This window comes from Psittacula echo, assembly GCF_963264785.1.
Source record: "Psittacula echo genome assembly, chromosome: 3".
Classification (NCBI taxonomy): Eukaryota; Metazoa; Chordata; class Aves; order Psittaciformes; family Psittacidae; genus Psittacula; species Psittacula echo.
Genome location: NC_137736.1, coordinates 76,346,446 through 76,364,031, shown reverse-complemented (window position 1 = coordinate 76,364,031; position 17,586 = coordinate 76,346,446).

Below are 17,586 nucleotides of genomic sequence, written 5' to 3'. Positions count from 1 at the left end.
GAACATGAGCTGGCTTCAGTGTGCTCGCAGCCCAGAAAGCCAACCGTATCCTGGGCTGCATCGAGAGGAGTGTGACCAGCAGGTCGAAGGAGGTGATCCTGCCCCTCTACTCTGCTCTCCTCTCGTGAGACCTCACTTGGAGTATTGTGTGCAGTTCTGGTGTCCTCAACATAAAAAGGACATGGAACTGTTGAAACAAGTCCAGAGGAGGGCCACGAGGATGATCAGGGGACTGGAGCTCCTCCCGTATGAAGACAGGCTGAGAAAGTAGGGGCTGTTCAGCCTGGAGAAGAGAAGGCTGCATGGAGACCTCCTAGCAGCCTTCCAGTATCTGAAGGGGGGCTACAAGGATGCTGGGGAGGGACTCTTCATCAGAGACTGTAGTGACAGGACAAGGGGTAACGGGTTCAAACTTAAAGAGGGGAAGTTTAGATTGGATATAAGGAAGAAATTCTTTACTGAGAGGGTGGTGAGGCACTGGAATGGGTTGCCCAGGGAGGTTGTGAATGCTCCATCCTTGGCAGTGTTCAAGGCCAGGTTGGATGAGGCATTGGGTGGCATGGTTTAGTGTGGGATGTCCCTGCCCACGGCAGGGGGTTTGGAACTAGATGATCTTAAGATCCTCTCCAACCCTAACTATTCTGTGATTCTATGATTCTATAGGAGGATTTTATTCACTTCAGATATCCTCAGAGTATTTCTTGCTAAAACTGAAAAATGCTGCAAACACGATTGTGTTCCGTTGCTCCTGAAATAATAAATATTCTTCTTTCTCATAGACAAGTTAAATAATAAAACTATAAATAATAGTCAACTGGTATATGATTAATTGGTATTATAGGACTGTAATCTACATCTCCTTTCTGTTTTCAATTTTGAGGTATTTCATTAGTTGCATATGAAGATAAATTGCATAATTACAATAATATAATTATAATAATAATTATAATTCTTGATTTTACATTTCTAGTTGGTTTTTTTTTTCTTTTTTTTTCCTATAAAATTTAGTACTGCAATATTCTTGAATTTCCTTCTTGTGGGTTATTCACTTCAGTGTCTTGAGACTTATATCTTAGAAGAAACCAAATTGAACTGTGAAAATCCTTATTTCCACCAGGAATTATGTTTTTAGATATTTTTGCTCTCCCTCCATCTGCCTTTGAGCAATTTTCTGTGCTTCAAGCATGAACAAGAAATATTAACCCAATTTCTAGTCTCAGTGAGGCACATTAATTTAGATCAAATGCACCTCAACCGACCTCTTTAGAGTCTATGCATTTATTTAATTGTTTCATTGTCTCACTCCCATTAAATCTGCAGAAAACCCAGACCTATATACTGTGTAAAATACAGATTTTTCTGATGTGGATGAAAAGAAAAAGTGAATAGTAGGCACCTTATTGCTTTTTGACAAAGGAAAGATTCTACTCTGATTCCCAAACTAACAATCACTCAAAACCAATGCATTTTAGACTGTAATTCACTCGATATTCAGTTTACTCACAAGGTAAGGTACAACAGCAGTAGAGATAGTACCTGTTCTTAAAAAACACTTCAAATAATATGAAACAAAAAAGGCAAAAATGAGTTTTTTCCTTTCCCTTCCTTGCTTTCAGGCAGTTACAGCAGTAAGAAATAGGAGCATTCCCCATTCACAGGGCAAGGTATTATCTTCTGCACTTAGGAGAATCAGGTTTGACCAAAACATTTCTCATTTTACTGTGCTTCTCTTAACTAATATTCATAGTCCTTCTCTGTTATAACACTGCTTCTTAGATAATTTCATTTTTTTTACTTACAAGTAGTAAAGATTATGAAGAAATAACTTAGGATACCACTTAAATGACCCTACAACACACCCGAATTTCCATAGCTGTTACTAATTAGTTTTTACAATTAGTCTTTCCTCAACATTACATTTACACAATATCCAGCAGAATAAAATGGTATGCCGAGGTGTTATTTCCAGCTATCTATGTTGGTCTTATACTACTACTGATATTGCTATGGCTCTTATTAAAGGCAGTCATTAGTTTTCAATGTTAGATATATGTTGTAGATGTCTGAAAACAATCCCTTAATGGCTGATGAGGAGGCCCAAGCCAAGCCAAACTAAGCTAAGCAAAGCTAAACTGAGATAAACTAAGCTATAACTGGTATACAGATTAAGCATTTATGTGACTGACCAATAAATTCTTCCAGTGGAAGAAAGCTCAGAGGAGGTGGGCAAGAACAATGTGCCCATGAAGCTCAAGGAATAATGTAGCTTGTGACTGACAACAGCTGTTGCAAAGAAACTGACTTTATCTCAACACAAATGAGTCCAGAGAGTGGCCTTTCTTTGAGATAAAGAGTTATGTCAGTTGAGTGGATCAGCTGACTACATCACAGCTGAGTGGGTCAATTGTTGGTGTAAATGTGTCTCTCTGAGCTTATTAAAAGAGTGTAAATATCCACTTGAGTTAGACAGAGCAGCATGGAGGGGAGTGAATACATGATTCAGCACAACACAGAAAATAAAACCTGAACAAGTAACAAAATAATTTTGAAGAGAACAACGGGCTTGAGCTGGCTTCAACATGCCTATTTTTGCTTGGCAAGTGGGGATGCTGTTGTGTCATGTCCGTGAAGGTATTATAAAGACCAGTAATGGGGATCATATTGGGATTGTGACTGAACTGTAGAATGCAATTACTCTGTTTTGCAACTTACACATGTATTATGATGCCAGTGCACTTTGTATCACTCAGCTAAACCAAAAATCTGAATATTTCAAAGAAGTAAGTTTGGTATTAAATATTATACCCTCCATATGTAGACTATCTAGTAGAACATAGAGAGTATTAGATTAGAATTTCAATGAGAGTAAATCCCTGGGAAACTGTCTTTTTTGAATTTTTTTCCTCTGCTTTTTAACCTCTGCAGCTTGGAAATCATAGAAACATAGAATAGTTTGGGTTAGAAAGGACATTAAAGATCATCTAATTCCAGCCCCACTGCCATGGCCAGGGACACTTTCCACTAGAGTGATTAAAGCCACATCCAACCTGGCCTTGAACACTTTCAGGGATCGGTCATCCACAGCTTCCCAAGGCAACCTGTTCCAGTGCGTCACCACCCTCACAGTGAAGATTTTTTTCTTAATATCTAATCTAAGTCTACCTTCATTCAGCTTGAAGCCGTTACCCCTTGTCCTGTTGCTACATGTCTTTGTAAAAGGTACCTCTCCAGATTTCTTGTAGGCCCCTTTTAGGTAGTGAAAGGTGGTTAGAAGGTCTCCCCAAAGCCTTCTTTCCTCCAGGCTGAACAAGCCCAACTCTGTCAGCCTGTCTTCATAGAAGAGGTGCTCCAGCCCTCTGACTATCTTCATGGCCCTCTGGACTTGCTTTAACAGCTCCATGGTCTATATATAGAGGCCTTGTGAAAGTATTTGAAGGTTGACCACTTAAGTCTTACTTACCTCTTGATAAATACCTCTTGATACCTCTTGATAAATACCTCTTGATACCTCTTGATAAATAGTTTGATAGTTAGAGAGTATTTTACAGCTACATTGCTTAAGAGGAATGTATGAATTTCCTTAGTTCTTTAGTATTTTTTTGTTGTTTGCATTTGGGGTTTTCTTGGGCTTATTGGTTTGTTTTTTTTCCAAACTGAAATGAGATATAGACACTTCATGTGATTGTTCAGTAAGACACACTAAGTGAATAAGAATAGGGATATTTTTTTCTCCTCTTTCTGAATCATTTTTATTCTTTTAATTTAGAAATGTATTTATTAGGTTATTTCCCATTTGCCATTTAAAAATATATAATATGTATTTATAGATGAAAATTGGAGTTATGTATTTTGTGCATTATATATATATAATAAAATAAACTGTATACATATATATAGATAATTTTAAAGTTATTAATTCTAACCATGAAGGACTAATTTATACATTACCATAAGAGAGCAGTTGTTGTTCATACTGTTGCTTTGTTACATTTGTTACATTTTTTTTCTGTTAAGCTGGAGAACCTTTCTTATGATTTCATTCTTTAATTCACAAGCGTGTTATTAGGTTTCACAAATACTTGGAAAGAAAACCAAACCAGTATTTACTTGGGGAAAACCTCAAATCCAGTATTGGGTTGTGTTATCTGGACATAGCCTTCGGTATGAGAAGATTATGTCTTTCCCTTCTCTCCTTCAAGAGAAGGTCCTCCTACAGAGGTCGTGGTGACCTAACATGCAGAGGGCCACCCTTAAAAAGTGGGTTGTTGTTGTTTTATTTTTTGTTTGTTTTCTTTTTTTCCTTATCATTTCATCTAAGGAAACCTCAAGTGCGATTTTATGTCTTTCTGGCCCCATCCAATGACTCTCCTAGAGGAAAATTTCAATAATGCATGGTAAATGACGGTCTTTATCAAAGGAGCAAAGAACTTTTCTGGTGATAATCCTTCACTAAGACATCAAATCTTTTTACTGGTGAATTATCCAAAATGTAATATGATATTTAACCCTTAGAACAGGTCACTTGTGTTGCACATTGTCGTAGTTTAAGTGCAGTCAGTAACTCAGACCCAAGCAGCCCGCTCGTTCACTCCCATTCCTTCCCCCTCCCCCCCGCTCTCAGAGGGATGAGGAGAATGGAAAGAATGTAACTCCCACGGGCTGAGATAAGAGCAGTCCAGTAACTAAGGTATAACACAAACCACTACTGCTACCACCAATAATAATAATGATAAGGGAAATAACAAGGGAAGAGAATACAACTGCTTATCACCTGCTGATACCCAGCCTGACTCAGCAGTGAATTAGCCCTTCTAGGTAACTCTCAGTTTACATCCTGGGCATGATGTGCTGTGGTATGGAATACTTCTTTGGTTAGTTTGGGTCAGGTGTCCTGTCTCTGCTTCCTCCTGGCTTCCCCTCCTCCCTGGCAGAGCATGAGACTCAGAAAGTCCTTGGTCAGACTAAACATACTGAGCAGTAACTAAAAACATCGGTGTTATCAGCGCTGGTCCCAGGCTGAAAGTCAAAACCGCAGCCCTGCACCAGCTACTAAGGAGAAAAATGACTGCTACTGCTGAACCTAGGACACACATACAAAATGGAGCTTCTCATGTACCAGAAATAGCGTGGCCAGCAGGACTAGGGAAGTGGTCATCTCCCTGTACTCAGCACTGGTGAGGTTTGCTTTTTTGTCCCTCACTCCAGGAAAGACATTGTGGTGCTGGAGCATGGCCAGAGAGCAATGAAGCTGGTGAAAAGTCTAGAGAACAAGTCTTATGAAAAGCAGCTGAGGAAACCAGTGTTGTTTAGTTGAAGAAAAGGAGGCTTTTTAGGAGACGTTATCACTCTCTACATGTACTTGAAAGGAAGATAGAACAAGGTGAGTGGTAGTCTCTTCTCCCAAGCAACAAGAGATAGGATGAGAGGTAATGTCCTCAAGCTGCTGCAGGGGAGGTTTAGATTGGATATTAGGAAAAATTTCTTCACCAAAAGGGTCATCAAGCACTGAAACAGGCTGCCCAGGGAAGTGGGTGAGTCACTATCCCTGGAGGTATTTAAATGACATAGATGTGGTGCCATGGTTAAGTGTGAGGTGTCCCTGCTCATGGCAGAGGGGTTGGAATTAGATGATCTTAAGGTCCTTTCCAATCCTAACTATTCTGTGATTCTGTGATTCTACTTTTTACCTGACTTTCATAGATTCCATTTGAAAAGTAGATTAAATACTGACTGAATGTTCTTCTGATCGAAACCTAGAGGAATACATGATACAGTGCTAACAGTACTTATTCCAAACTGATGATGCTGTTTCTTTCAAATCTAATTCACTGTTTAGGTCTATGTTTATGAATGGTTAGATTAGGTATAAATAGGAAGGAAGGAGGAAAGAATTTAAACCGCTGAGAATATAATTGGAATCTGTGTTCATGGTATTATGATATATTGCCAAGCCACGCATTCTAGGTTTTTGGTAACTGTGAATCAAGCTTTTCTAAAAAAATTTGAATGGATATCTCAGTTCATGAACAAAGACTCATCAGTAGGTAACTTACTGGAGTCCTGAAAAATAGTTAGGGATTACATTCTAAGTTTTTTGATCTCTAATTATATTATCCTTTAACACAGCATTTTGTCTACCTAAATTTCCCTTAACATGCTTGTTTTTATACCTATTCAAATCAGTGACAGAGCTCCCACTGGAGAGTCAGAATCAGCCTCCTAAATAATAGAAACACATTTTTGAGAAATTCTATCTCTATGACTAATTCTGATGTTTGATGGATTTCCATAGTTGTTTAATAAAAATGAGACATTCACAGTAATCTGAACTTCAGAAAACATTAAATATTTTATTCTTTAGCTGATTTATACTTCTTAGTGCTAAAGAAAGAGAAAATGAAATTCACTATAACAAAGAAAATGTCTCATATTCTGAGACCACCAACAGTTTCACAAAACCGTTTCTCTAAATATGAACTGATGCACATGCACACTCATGCCTGTTCTGGACAAAACAAACTCACACCGGTCACGTTCTCCAGTCCAGCTGTGACTGGCAACATGGACTCAGGGGAACAGGACACTCCTTTACCCAACTGGTCAAGGTGTCCAAGTCCCAGCTGGCAGACTGGCTTCATGTCTGGCTTTATGATTCTACCTTGGGTATAGTCAGTGTTGGAAGTTCAGTTTTATGTTTCCCTCATCCTCTGTGAGATTATTTTCTATTTCAAATTTCTGTTTCCATTTATTGCTTTCAAACTTAGATGCTTTGCATAAGCTGCCACAGGCCTCTTTGGTCACGTAAGCCGATGCCAGACTGTCTGACTTTCTGTACATCTAAAGCCAATTAGTGATCACTGCCTGGGTCACTATCACCTTCTGGCATCCTGTACTAAATGCCTTATAAGGATATAAAGCTCTTAAGAATTCATCTCTGTTTCTCTGTTTCTTTGCCAGAAAGAAGTAATTTCTTTGCTTTGTCTGAGCTTTCAGTAAGACTCCCCCATAAAAATTATCTGTGTTTGGGTTGTTTTCCCAGAGCATACCAAGTTCATCTAATGAGTTAGATTAGGGCAGATATCATCAAGATCTTGCACACCTGAGTGGTTCTTTCGAGTAGGCTTCACCTTGGAATATATGAATGGTAGTTCTGAGGGAAAATATTTTCAAACTGCCAGAAAAATGAAGGTCAGGCCTCTGACTGTTGAAAAAGGCAGATGAATATAGAAATAATATTGTTTCTTAATATTTCAGTCAAATTATGCATCCTCCTTTTTTTAACTGACTAAATTAAAAACACCCATCCCATAACCCAACTGCCCCACTCCCATCCAAACCGTATTCATCTGGTATTTGTCTAATGAACAGGTTGTTCCAGAACTTCACTGCTGCAACAATTAAAAGGGTTCATATACATTCTGTTAGTTTTGCATGTGTGAAATAAAAAAAAAATCCTCTTCCAAAATTTTTTTCCAACGAATTATTATTCCCTCCTTTTTTGCTCATGTTAGGCCCATAGGATAATTTAGGTTGGGACCTCAGGGCATCTGACTGTAATCACCTGCTCCAAACAGGGCCACCTTTGAGATCAGACCAGGATGCTCAGGTGTTTGTCCACCTCAGTCTTAAAAACCTCTGAAGATCCAAAGATGAAGACTACACAACCTCTCTAGGCAACCTACTCCACTCCTTCCAGTCCTCATGAGGAAAAGGCTTTCCTTCTTATAAACAGTCTGAACTTCCCTGGTTTCAGACTCAATCATATGCTCCAGTGCCCATACCATCTTGGTGACTGTTTGTTGAGTTTTCTAGTTTTTTGATGTCTGTCTTTTATTATGGGCTTTAAACTGGATTCATTATACAGATGAGGTCTAATGAGTGCTAAGCAGAGGATTAGTAAACTTCCCTTGATCTCCTGGTTGTGCCCTGTTGTGGTATAAACCCTGTTGTCAAGTTAGCCACGCAGTCCACTCCCTCCCCCGCGCTTTCTCCCCCCTCCCCCGCTCCCGAATAGACGGGGAGGAAATGGAAAGAATGTAACCCTCACGGGTTGAGATAAGAACAGTTTAATAACTAAGGTATAACACAAATCACTACTGCTACCACCAATAATAATAATGATAAGGGAAATAACAAGGGAAGAGAATACAATATCACCCATCAAAAAACAGCCTGACCGAGCAGTGAGCCAGCCCTTCCGGGTAGCTCCCAGTTACATCCCGGGCATGACGTGCTGTGGTATGGAATACTTCTTTGGTTAGCTTGGGTCAGGTGTCCTGTCTCTGCTTCCTCCCGGCTTCCTCTCCTCCCTGGAAGAGCATGAGACTCACAAAGTCCTTGGTCAGGGTAAACATTTGAGCAGTAACTAAAAACATCGACGCTATCAGCGCTGGTCCCAGGCTGAAAGTCAAAGACACAGCACTGCACCAGCTACTAAGAAGGAGAAAAAATGACTGCTTACTGCTGAACCCAGGACAGTATCCACCCCTTATTCCATACTATTCACGTCATGCTCAGATCCCACATTTTCAATATACCATCGCTCTTACATATATACATCCACATACACACACAGACAGGGCGAAAGAGGTCATTCCTTAGTGCATGGACCAATCCCTACAAAGCTGCTGAGTCCATTCTGTCCATGATGTCAGGTTCCATCTCTTGTAACAGTCTTGGGGCAGGAGAGGCTGTATGCAGTGTTGGATCGTTACCTGCTGATGCTGATTGTTCTTTTGCTGCAGAACTTGTCCGGTTCTATCAAAGTTCATTCTCTGTTGGGATGATGGTCGGAGGGAAGTCAGAGCCAGTCGCAGGTGACCTGAACACATCTAGTTGATGGGCTGTAAAAGTATTACATAGCAGGTAACAGCATACAATTGAACTCATTGGCTGTTTTCCCCTAAAATCAAATCCCTTTGAGGTATGCATTTGAATTCCCCATCTTCCCTCATTACCCACCAAGTATATCCAGGTCCCTGAGCAAAAGCAATCCCATGAGTGGGTTTGCCTTTACCTGAAGCAGGAATAACCCAGACTGTCTTCCCCAGCAAATTCTTCATGTGCACCACAGGAACTTTGTCCCCCTCTACAATATGTAAAAGTTCTGACTGGGCTGGGCCAGCCCTGTTGGCAGATCCTCTGGTGTTCACCAACCAGGTGGCCTTTGGTAAGTGTGTATCCCAATGTTTGAAAGTCCCACCACCCATTGCTGTCAGTGTAGTTTTTAACAGCCCATTGTACCGTTCGATTTTCCCAGAGGCTGGTGCATGGTAGGGGATGTGATATACCCACTCAATGCCATGCTCTTTGGCCCAAGCGTCTATGAGGTTATTCCGGAAATGAGTCCCATTGTCTGACTCAATTCTCTCTGGGGTGCCGTGTTGCCACAAAATCTGTTTCTCAAGGCCCAGGATAGTGTTCCGGGCAGCAGATAACACTGGATAACAGTGGTGCCCTCAAGAATATCAGCTGGTTTCTGTGCTTATTAATTTGAATATGCCTCCCTGTTAGACACAAATTAATACCAATACTCTTTCAAATGAGGCACTGGCCTTATACAATGGAATTAAAACTCTTTTGACTATGTTGAACATTGATCTATCCCAAAAACCTATTTACCATTTGTTTTTATGTCATCCTTATGACAGACTCTTTTATTTCAGTCTCTGAACTCTATCTTAACTCAGGCATTCCTGTTATTGGTAATAATCCTTTATCGTATGATTTGACTTCTTGTCTGAGTTTTCAAGGAGTGGAAGAAGGAAGACCTGATATTACAGGCCTGTCAGTCTTGCTTCAGTGTCTGGTGAAATTACGGAGAAGGTTATTCTGGAAGTCACTGAAAAATACTTGCAGTCGTTGGTCGTAGCCAACACAGGCTCACAAGGGAAAGTCCTGCTTAACCAACTTAATCTCCTTTTATGACAAGGTCACCCATCCTGTTGACTAAAGGAAGACAGTGGATGTGGGATTTTTTTTATGGGGGGAGGGGGGAGAGCTGAGCGTCTGAAACTGTCTCTCACAGTACCATTCAAGACAAAATATGCAGCATAGAGCTAGACAAGTTCACAGTATATTGAGTGAGCCACTGGCTGTCAGGTTCAAAGAATTGTAGTAAATGTCAGGCAAGTGGCCAGTCACCAGTGGGGTGCCCCAGGCTCAGTTTATAGGGCCAGTGTTCTTTAATATTTTTATAAATTATCTGGATTCAAAGTGTACCTTAAGTAAGTTTTCTGATAATACTAAATAAGGAGTCCCTCAAGGGTAGAGAAACCTTAGAGAGAGATCTGGATAAGCTAGAGAGCTGGTGACCAGTGACAGGACATGAAGAAGCTGTGTCAAGGGAAGTTCTGACTGGACATTAGGATATCAACCACTGGAACAAGCTCCCAAGAAAGTGATCATGGCACTAAGCTTATCAGAATTCTAGGAGTGCCAGGATGATGCTTTTACCTAGTTATAGATAGTCCTGTGAGGAGCAGAGAGTTGGACTCTATGATACTTTTGGATCTCTTCCAACTGAAGATATTCTATGATTCTGTGATTCTATGACTTCTGTATTGTTGAATTAATTATCTGTATCTGTTACTTCAGTGCTCACTGTTATGCTGTTGACTCCTTTGAGACAGCTATCCGAACTTTTTCCTGTCTTGTCATCAGCACATTTCCTAGGAACACTTTTTTGTGCCAAGATCATTAAAATATTATATAAAATAATTTATTTAGTAAACCATTGTGCAACTGTTCCCTCAGATGCTGCCTTCTTACAAATAGAAAAATGTAAATTCATATTTCTCTAGAGTACTTCTTAGGTATTATGTTAATCAATAATTTCCTGGAATAGAGCATACTTTTCATCAACTTTCAAACAATTACTCAAAATGATGTTTCAGAAATTCAGGAGTGAATGGCACAACAAATGAAAAATAGGAATAGAATGCAAATATGATATTAAAGTCACAGACTTTCCCATTACCTGGAATAAGTTTTTTGTGCATAACAATATTCAGCACAGGTTTTTATAGTCAAGCAATTATTAACATCTTTTAAATAGTAACAGTATTTTACAGTTAGGCAATTATTAACATCTTTTAAATAACAGTAATTTATTTTGCGTGCTGTTTCCTAATAATATTAGAGAGTTATACAAAATTGAATGTTTTATGTTTTGTCAAATCATGAAGTCTAGAAAACCTCCTTATTAATACTGGTAACAATAAAGAGTTGTAAATTTTGATGAATTGTTCCTGCATTAAAGTAACATCTATTTAAATTTGCACTGAGTGTAATCTTGCTTTAGCTGTCATAAACTAGTTTGTTACCCACTTTCAGCAGATGTTTCCTTTTATGTTGTTACTTTTCTTAAAATGTGCTGCTGTGATTCATTGAGATAAATTGAAAATATTCATTTAATTACATATTTTATTATGAAGACAATATTATATTTCACAAGGGCTTAAAAAGTAAAAAAATCCAAAACCATAGATTAATGTATAATGCTAACACAAAGACAAGTTAATATAACAAATTCAGAAATGCATCTAGTGATAAGTCCCAGTAATCAATCTTAAGTATTCTGACGATCTGTTAACACATCTTGCAGTAGCACCTGTGATGAAATCCTGCTTAGTTTTCCTTGGCAATCCTTCATGAGTCCTTTGCTGTTTTTTCAAAAAGGTGAATTTAAGATTGCCTAGACTACTGTGAAAAACAGTTGCAATGGCTGTGTTACTAGAACAGTGATCTGGAAGAGGTAAAAACAGAGATCTAATTTATGTGAGATATTCTATTTCCAGTGACATATATTGTACCATGACTACCTTTCGGATATACAACCCTAACGTTATCATAAAATGTTCCTGAGAGATGGGCAGAAGAGTCAAATACCGCTTGAACTTCACCAATTGATGCACAGTTTTCATGAGCTACTTGAAACAATTAGTTAATACACTCTTTTAAATCACCCTGGGAAGTACTATGGATGCATTTTGTGCTCCACACTGATGCCTCTAGCTCCTCATATAACTAGAGCTCCAGATAAAACAGATTTATGTAGAATAGGTTTTTCATCTATGACTTCTGTTTTGTGTGTGTCTACGTGATTGATGCGAAAGTTATTTAAAGTTAGGCATATTGAAAGCCTTTAGACTTTTGTCTCTGAGAGAGAAGTAAGTACTGATGCCAGCCTCCCATTTCCTAGGAGAGTGCCCTTACAGTAAGGGATTCTTGTAAAGGGTGAAGCACCAGTTCATGTGTAGTCAGAGATTCCTAAGTGTCTCTGTAATAGAACACAATTTGCAATGTGCTAGTTAGATAGTTGCCAGGCAGAGAACCAGGTGGGTCTTTTAATAAAGAATGTGTTACTTGTGTTTAATCTAACTCCATGTTAATACAAACTTTTCAGTTTGAAGTCTTCAACAAGCAGGAAGAAATGTTGAGTGTTGACTGAGCATGTCAGGTATGGAAGATGGATGGAAGAAATTATCTCTGTGTATCACCTGGGAGCCTGCATGATAGCTGATGGACAGAACAACACATGGACATGGACAGCTTTGGGGTAAAAAGGTCTGATCAAATCTTACTTCATTGTGATTTTATTTTTTGTAGACGTTGAATAATGTATCGTATTAGCAGCTGTCGATAATAAAGACTCATTGTAGGTGAATGTAGTCTAAGCTTTTTCAAGTCATGGTGGAGAAGCATAATTTCCCTTCACTGTGTTGGTGGTCCTGTAATATCATTTGATAAGCAGACGGTATTCCCTCAATCACATGGCCCATGTCATGTGTGAGAGTGGACATCGCAGAGAACATGACACTGTCTCCCACTGTTCTGTAAAGAAAAACTTTGCTCTTTTAAACTTATATTGAGTTATGAAGGAAATATTCACCAAGGAATTTGGAGAACGAAAAACCACTAAGCCCCAATAGAAAAATGTACCCTTCAATGAAATAAAAATAAGCTCAAAACTTTAAGTCATTTCTTAAGGAACATCTAAAAAAAATGAAATATTTTGGTATGGAACAGAAGCATAAATATGTCTTTATGTATATATACACACACATATATATACACATATACATATTTATTTATATACATATACATATATATATTTAGAATTGATACACTGCCATAGTTCAAAGAAAAAATAAAGCAGAAAATTATAAATGCTATGAAAATAAGATTGCCTGGGAAATATTAAATTATTTCTACAAGAGACTGCTTTAAAAATATATAATACTCAAGGAGAAAATGCAAGAAATATATGTGAAATAAACTTTAAAAAAGTAGCATTCTAAATCTCTCTCTTACCCACTGTTGCATACCATGAAAATAAAGCACTACTTCATTTTGACATCTTTTGGTCTTGAGGAAGGTGAAAGGCAGATGGACTTGTGGGAAGGGTTCCTACACAAAGTGAAAACCCTTAAAGCTGTGTGGATTTCTTAGTTCAGTATTCACACACTTGGAATTAGTAAAGAGAATATTAAAAAACAGATTAATAGCTTTGACTCACTGTTGTGGAATAAGTACTTATGTCAAACTATCTGTGGTATAAAATATCAGATTCTTAAGCTATAACTTTTCTTTATTAGAATTTCATTACCAGGAAGAAAGCTATGAGATATGATATATTTAACTTCTGTCTTTAATTCATTATTTTTTTCTTAATTGAATCACCTTATAAAAAGTGTTTAGAAGAAATAGAAATAATAGAATAAAAAGTGGAAGTCCAAAGAATTTTTATTACTGTTTTTTCCGGAAGTTATGATCTTGGCCTCAAGAAATCAAAACACTGCTATGACTTAAAAGATATGAACTGTACAATAAAAAAAAATGCAGTTTATAGATATTAATACCTTCTGTTCAGTTTCTAATAAAAGAAAAATTAAGACAATAAAATATCAAAAAACTTTGGCTGATAAGTATGAATAAGTACTCTGATGTGCTGACATAGTTTAATGGTCCATAGCATTTATTCCTGATGAACCAAAATACGTCACTCTACCTTTTTAGCTACTCCTGTATGTCCTCCAGAACACAAGTTTTTCAAGATTAATTATTCTATCTCATATTAGAGTATCCCTTTCTTTTCATTCATTTATGAATAAATAACCAAATAACCTACAAGCAAGCTTTGGGGTATTGAGTGAGATATGGAGTGTATAAATAGGCTATGGAATGGTTTTCTGGCATTTTCTTCTCTTAATCTATGGAAGACACATACTGATTTCAGTAACACTTTTTCTTTAGTAATTATTTAAATATTTAGGCATATAGGCTAAAATAAAAATCCAGACTTTTTCCAGAGTCAGTGAAAAAATGGGGTGCTTCACACTAAGGATTTTAGTCTGCTATCTCAGAATAGGGTAAAATAACTACTGAGGGTACAAATCCTTCCACTGACTGCAGAGCTGGAACAAATTAGGACTAAATGGCTGCATTTGTATGCCTGAAAAATTAAGATGAATTGCATCCTCAATCTGTTGAATTCTAACATGTGGTTCTCATCTGTTTGTTTCAAACAATTCTTGTACTGTATCTCTTGGATTAGCTCTAAAAAAGCCATACATTTAAGGTAAAATTTTAATAGCAGCAATATTTGCATGACGTAGTAGTATATTAATTTTGACTCTATGGGTATTACTGCTTCTTTCTACTTTTCTCCATGTTCTCTTACTCCACAGTAATAAACTTAACTTTGCTGATAGATGAGTATGTTACTAGCTATTTCATTATATCATTAAGGACTGAATGAGTCAATATTTTGTTGCCTAGTCTAGTAAATTTTAATGGCATTAATTTAAGGCTTCTTAACTAGTCCTTTTTCATCATTATAGACAGATTCCTCCTCATCTTGGCAGATGAACAATAAACCATATCTTTTTCTGGTTCTTTTATGTCCACAGGAGTTAATGATGAAGATTTCATTAGTATGATAACTGCAATGCTTATTTTAGGATTTCCTGTAGTATCTGTTAACAAATCATTTGATAATCGTATCTAATTTATACAATGTAGTAGTAAAGGAGTTTTATGACTCCATTACCTTCCTCTGGAGAAAGATATAAATTCTTACCTTCTTTCTCTTATCTTTTATTTTTTTTCTTTTCTTTTTAAAAGAAACAGTGGAATACTGTTCTTAGTCATCAGATGAAATTGATTTTATGCTATTGCTTTCATAAATGTACTCTACTACATCTGTTACTAGACTAGCCATGCAGACCAAACTACCTGAAATTGTTGAAAATCGCTGAGTTATCATGATGTATATGTCCTAATGCTAGTGTTCAAGATTTTCGGAAAATGAGGCTGCCTTGTCAGATCTGCAAAGCAGATATAGCTTAAAACTTAGTGATGAGCATAAAGGTGGTTTCAGGTTTATCTTCTGTTCTTGATTGTAAGAATAAATTCAGTATTAGCCCCAACTATAGTACAAGATATATATTTTTTTATGCACATGGTTTCCAGTTCAGTAAGTGCTGTAATTAAAATAAAAATGCTTATTGTGCACATGATATAGAAGTGAGAAAGGAGCTTATTAGCTTGAACTATTAAAGTCCTAAGATAATAGACCTTAGAAATTCTTAAGCAGCTATCTTTTGTCTGATCAAAGAAAGTAAACTTCTAGTTTATTGTTTCCTGCATGCAGATACTGTGAGTTTTATAACAAACCCAGTAACCAAGTTTTTTACTAAAATTACAGCATGCTGTACTTATGGTTCTGGAGACCTAGATTTATCACTGGAAAAAGAGAGCTATTTTCTTCTTTAAGAAGACAATAGTGTGGGCTTTAACTTTATACAATATCCTTGCCTGGATCTAAACATCTGCTCCAACCTGGGTTTTTCCAGGTGGTAGACTTCTCATCAGCTAATTCAGCTTGAAGTTCACTAATGATTACATGCACACATGAAATATAGGCCTCTGCTGTACCTGGCCCCAGTCACTACTTCTTTCCAGTAGCTGGATCTAGACATTCACTCTCCTCGGGTAGCTGGTACCCAAACCTTCAAGATCCTCATCCCCACTTGGGCCTCTCGTCCTATATGTAGGCTAGTCTGACTGTGAGTTCACTAGCAACTCGCATGGGCACAGGCTCAAAATGGGGAGGTTGTGCCTCAAGATGGTAGAATTAGGATTTAGTATAAAGCTAACTTACGTCATAGTGATCAGGTGTGAGGCTTAGGCATGGAGTTAGGAAGTCAGCTCTGTGATGAGAATAGGTCTATGAAATTGTAAAAAATGGCTCAAATGGATAAAGTCTCACTGCCAGAATGGGATACAGTTGGCAAAGGAAATGAATCTCCTATGCAACTATTTATAAATATTATACATCAAAATGGTTATCAAGCAGTTTGTCTTATGGTGATATTTATTTAATATACTACAAAAAAGCACTTGAAGTAGAAACAATATGAACCATTCTCTGAAAAAATAAAAGCTTACTAAAATCATTAATGCATTGTTAGCTTTGTCACCTTACTGAATAACTTGACAATTCTGTCAAATCAAGGAAGTGAGAAGAATATTAACTCTGTACACAGACAAAAGGGAAGAGACTATACACCTGGAAAGCACTTACTGCTATCCTAAGTAATATCTAAGTAAACGAGTCTCACCAAAATTCTACAGTTTTTCTTGTTATGGTAGAACTGATACTCACCATAGAAATTAATGTATTAAAGTCTCATTAGTATCATAGACAAAATTGTTGTCCAAGAAGAATTAAAAGTATCTAGCCCATTTCTTTTAAATTATGCTTCTCCTTCCAAGGTCATTCTGAGTGCTAAATTTAACGATGACAGTCTTTGTCGAGCAGGGTGCTGGAGGCCGAGCAAGTCTTTAGCATCCTGGTCCCTTACTCTCAGGTACACATGAGCTTGTTTTTTGACAGTCAGTTACCACAGTTCGCTCACCCCTCTGTGGTTCCCAGCTAAACTGTGAAAGCCCAAGCTTTTCCTGTGACCATGTGGTGCAAAGCCTGTAGCCTTTACTAAAAAGCAGGGAAAAAAGATTTGATTACTGGGTGACAGTGCTTGGACTTCTTTTGTAAAGATTGCTTTTATAATATTAACTTTAAATAACTTGTTATGAAGGACAGAAAGATTCAGGTGAGAAATATATATAGACTTTAAACATTTTAAAATCTTTTCATAAAAGATGTTTTTTTCTTTTTCTTTTTTTTTTTCTTTTAAAAGTGAAAAATGTTCTGCTTTAAGAAAAGTATTTGGGCATATTCATCATTGCCCATGGTTCCCAGAAGTCGAATCCCTCAGGTAATAAAGACCTAATGTAGCAGGATGTAGCATTCTAGAACAGCTGATATGCAGGGCATTGTTAAGAGTTCAGTCTAACAGTGGCAGAATTGTACGATTCAACCTGAGAAGAGATAAAGGCAAAAAGACTGGCGTTTGAGGAGTATAATCAGAGAGGCTGGGAAGTGAGAAGAATTGCAGACAGACCATAACTGTGATCTGGCTCTGAAAAAGTGTAAGAATCCTTTGTTACTCACTGGGTCAGTCAATTCTTCAGGGATTAGAGTAATATACCAAATTAAATTTGCTTTATTTTAAAAAAAGG